We start from the raw sequence: 5,297 nt of genomic DNA, 5'->3' as shown, positions 1-5,297 counted from the left end.
AATAATGGGTGCTCTTTTGAGAAAGAGTTGAATGAATCGATTTTAACATCTTGGAATCCTAGTATGCTTAACATTAATCAGGTTGATCATGTCATTGTTGTATATCTGATACATTGGCCTAAGACACCAAGGACAACTTGTGGATGGGAAACTATATTTTGGCAATGACTTACAAGTCTCTTACCCTAAGATTAAGCCAAAAGAGATGATCGAGTGCTCAAGAGGGGATTATCCACCCTTGGTCTAAGAGGACATTTACTCAAGGAAGAACATGCAGCGGAACTCCTATATAGTGTAGTCAGAATATTGGATCTAGTTCCCAAGAGAAAATCGCATGGTGAGGGATTTCCTTGTGAGTGACATAAATCTCTCGCATGCTTCACTCAAAGAGTCAACTCTTTAGGTGAAATCTCAAATTGACTTCCTAATGGCGATAGTCTTTCCATATGAGTAAAATTCCCTAAGAAAGCGCTTCTTCAGTTCACTCCAATAATGGAAATCTACTCCTAATGACTCAAACCACTCTCTAGCTTTGTCTCTTAAGGGAAAAGAGAATATCCTCATCCTTAAGTTCTCTTGCGATACTCGGGGATAATTATAAGTCATATACATATCTGAAAATTCCTCAATGAACTCGTATGATTTTTCATTGAATCATCCATAAAAATTAGGTAATAATTGGCGCATATCATGATCAATTCTAAATGAAACATTCTCTTAATTTCTCCAACTTTGTTTTCTTCCCTGCAACAGCATAGATACATACTAAATAGAGCATTAGAAAATTGAAAAAAGGTCTTACATATTTTATTTACTAAAAAATATTTTAAGTTGTAAAACATGCATAAAAAATACATTAAAAATTCATTATTTTATAACTTGCACTATTTAGTGCATGTGATGCAGACTTTAAAAAAAATTGATAAAATATACATGAAACTATCCCAAAATGACTTAAAAATATGTATAATTACATGACACAGTTTGGGTTTATAAAATGTGGGATATAACTTATCAACTTAGCCCAAGAAATGCATATATTGGCATACATTAGCATATATAAATTGCATATCATCTCCTCTTAAGGCCAGTCCTTGGGGAAACAACCTCCCTCCTACAATACATGCTATTGAGGTTTCAATAATTATGATTTTTATTTGATTCATAAAAACTAATTTACAACAGCACCACAATTAACATTGTAATTTGCTGCCAATAATAGACAAGTGAAGAATAATGCTATACTGTTATGAATGCAAGTTATAAGCCCCGCCTTACATTTTTTCATAAAGATATTTAGCCATGATGATAAAACATATGTACAAATAATAACAGAATAAATGAAAATAAATATCCATATATTTAATTATTTGATGCTATTAATTTAGAATTCATTAGGTTATTATTTGAATAAACCAAATTTTCATGCATTAGTTAGAATTTCTATTTTTTGCTTATTACGGTTATTTTCACTAACTTCCTTTAATTCTCTAGAGTCAAGCAGTTTTACTGATGAGTATCTTATAGTTCCAAATGTGCCGAAATATATAGGAATTACAAGATACAATTCTAAAAGACTTGGACAATTTTGAAAATGTAGTGATTCTACAAAGGGGTTTGAAAGGATCGAGTGGAGTTTTGGACCTTTAAGGGAGAAAGCTGGGGAATATGGGCCATTAACTAACCTTCCCATAAGGCTCTCAAAATCCTTCCAAAGATTTAAGCTCTCAACTCATGGGGAAAAAGAGGCAAACATTGCAAGAACATATAATAGAAATAAACAAAGATGTCTTTTAGTAGTTCTTCCAGTGTAGAAATATTTTTTTCTCCCTTTTTTACCCATTATTCTGGGCATGCTCCAGCAAGCGGATGAGCAGGGGGACAATGCATATTTCAGAACCAAGGTTGTTTAACCTGCTTGATGTAAGTTGATTGAAGCTTGCACTGAATTTCAACTATTTTTTGCACTGAAAATTCCTCGTGTTGTTATAATATAAGGATCTAAACCCGAGAGGAAGCATTGAGGGCTCGTTAAGCTTGCATTGGGGTTTTAGAGACAAATATTTGTATTTTTCCCATCATTATCAATTAAGTTTCCCTCAGAAACCATCACTTCCTCATTCTAAATATTCATTTCCCTACTTTCTCTCTCTAGACCGTCACCCATATATGTAGCTCATCCCCTCAAAACGTTATAAAAGTCTCCTTTATTTGCACCTTCCAATTCCATCTTAAACTCCCTTTATCCTATTTCTCACATTCTCTCTCTCGCTCCTCATATTGACATTTTCTCTCTCTACAGTAATTTATTTCTCTCTCTAAATCTCTTCATATCCCTCTCTATATCATCCAGCAATCCCCAGTTCAAATCCCAAAAAATTGCTTTTAAGTATCATTTTTAGCCTTTCAAAACTCTGATTTTCCCCCTCATAGCTGGCGCCGTGCTCAGGCATGTGGTGCTTGTGTGGCATGCACACCCCTCTTCCCGCCAATCAGCGCGGGAAGTGACCAGGACCACAAGGCTGAGGAGTATCCTGTAGAGGATTTATCCATATCGGCTAAGTCTTGATCCTATTGAGCCAAACCCAGTTGGGCTATAACCCAATCATTGACTTAATTGGGTGACATAGTAGGCTGACCAACTATGGCCAGCTGTTAGGACCCTAATTACATGGCATTCATTCCCAGAGGCTTGCGCTCTTATTGGGAGGGTGTGTTCTAATGTGTACTTGCGATATTTAATGACCGAGTTCTATTTAATGTGATTCCATGACATATTAAGGGTGGTGATACCCAACCCTAGTTTTTTAGACCATCGCCCTTTTGGTGCGCGTGCCCGCCAGAGCTTGTGTGGCAGATCAGGAAAGGCCTGCGTGTGATGGGCACGCAGGCTGTCACGAGTGCACGTGCAGGTCCAAGGGACATGCTAGGGTGTGACGCACAGAACTATGTAGGGTTTTGCGGGGCTGCGCGCAAGCGTCGTGCGCATCGCATGTGTAGGGTGAGACACATCCCACCAGGAGACTAAGGTATTGGTGCGTAGTGGGCATCAAGGTGACTCGGGCACGTGGTGTCCCCCCGGGTAGTACTGGGTGCGCTGCGCACAGCTTGAGGCGCCAAGCATGGCGTTGTCCCGGTGGACCGCATGATAGGTGCCAGTACGGGTGCCAACGTTGGGTGTGATCACTAAGGCTGGGATGGCATGTGATTGTCATGCCCACGGGTGCATGGCACCAGGCCTAGAGGCATGTGTGTAGCCTTAGGGTTAGTGAGCACGAGTGAAGTGGCAGGCCTCCAAGTTCAGGGTGACACTACCCAGGCGCGCGGCGCCTTGTCTCCTTGCTTTGATATCAATACTCATCTTCCCCCATGTAAAGTTTACGACTACGATGTGACCTCTAGCTTATATTAATGGAGGTTGTGTCTCCACCCTTTCCTCTAACCCCTTCTATGAGTACTTAAGCTTTTGCGAAAGACTTCCGCTGCAAGAGATCACGGCTGCTTAGTGTTCTCCTCCGAGCACTAAGGTTGGTACGCAACAGATTCGAGCATTTGTTTTAGCTCAGAATTTAATCGCATGAAGAATGGTATCAGAGTTAGGTTTCCCCCCTTCAGCCTGTCTCACTCAACCCGTTGGAGACAAGATGGACTTTGAAAGACCCTCCAAGTTACTTGAAGAAAAGAGGCTTGAAGGAGAAACAGCCTAGGCAGGAATTCCACCTATTGAAGAAGGATGGCTTGGGTTTGAAGACCCAAGTAAACACCAACAAGGATGAAGCAACCTCGAGCATCGAAGACCTGATGGAATTCAGGCAAACTTAAGAGTAGTTACAAGGTACATTATGCGAGCACACGGACATTGTGATGTCCCTAAGGCTCAAAATAGCTGAACTAGGACAGATTGAGAGTCCCAAACCCCGACACAACGGATGTGGGGAAAGAATCACGATGCCACCCGAAGAATCACAAAGTTCAATGGCCCTTGTAGGGAGGTGGATGTGGCCGATTTCTTGTATGACTCTTCGGACACTCTAGAGGTGGATGTGACCAGAGGAGTGTCCGGAGGAGAAGAGGTATTTTGTGTCATACCGGCCTGCATGAGGTATTTTGAGATTCATGAAACTTTGGAGGAGAAGAGGATCCTACAGGCCATATGCTTCCTCTCGAAGGAGGCCCATAGTCAGAGGACAGAGGATGCCACCGAATACATTCGAATAATTTGTGGGGGAGATTAAAGAAAACTTTACGTTGTACAACACTACTTAGATGGCGAGCGTAGAGTTCGACAACCTTTGGATGTAAGACCAAGTGATCCGAGGCGTAACAAAGGTGACGACAAGCAAAGAGTCATGACACGACTAAGCTCCCAATGACCCGCGTGATCAGCTCAAAGTCAGACAGAATGTGGGAACGATCTTCGTCCTACGATGTCCACACTGTCAAAGTGAGTCAACCAATCTGACACCATTCAAGAAAATAACTACTAGGATAATTGGTGTCTATTCTTAGTTGGTGGCTATTCTAATTATAATTGATGGCTACTGCAATAGTTAGTTCTTAAGAAAATACCTAGAAAATAACTACTACGATAATAAATTCACTTGTGGTTGAGGAGCAGCCGTAAACCAGCACAAAAAGATGTAATAAACACTAAAAAAAGAGGGAAGACGTTGAGACCTATGGATTTAGATCTTGGGCTGGTGGCAGTCACAACGTTTGAGAGATGTGAGAATTCCTGCAGAGAGTGTGAAACTCAAAACAAGAAGGGATGTCGAGTATCACGCTTGGAACGAGGGCCCACTAACGGTTTCATGCTTTGATTGAGAAGGAAGGTCGCACAGTGGGCACAACATAATGATAACCGCCTGAGGAAATGACCACAACTATCATATAATGAAGAGAAAACCTTCGGTCAAAAGGAGTGCAAATAATCGTTGCGGATGATTGGTGACCCCCCCCCCCCCCGAGAATGTCGGGAGCCTTGTCAACAGTCATTGAAGTCGAAAGGCACATGGCAATATGGATCAACTAGTGGCACCGTAAGGAGAAGGTGCGTTAGGCAAAAGTGGCGATCGTGACCCCACGACAAATAGTGGACTTCACTACCAGATCGGCTTGGCAGTTATTATTAGTCGGGTTGCTATGGCCGAACGTAATCATGTAGGATCAAACATGACACCATAGAACAGGCGAAGGGAATGTCTGCAAAGCCAGTGATCCTGACAATCTTCAAGAGCTCGCGGTTAGCAATCCGGCGTTGACTGTTCAATGGGATGGGACCCAAGTCTGTGTTTGTT

Source organism: Wolffia australiana, chromosome 12 (genome assembly GCF_029677425.1).
Source record: "Wolffia australiana isolate 7733 chromosome 12, ASM2967742v1".
Lineage (NCBI taxonomy): Eukaryota > Viridiplantae > Streptophyta > Magnoliopsida > Alismatales > Araceae > Wolffia > Wolffia australiana.
The sequence above is the reverse complement of the archived record's forward strand: the minus strand, read 5'-3'. Positions refer to the sequence as shown.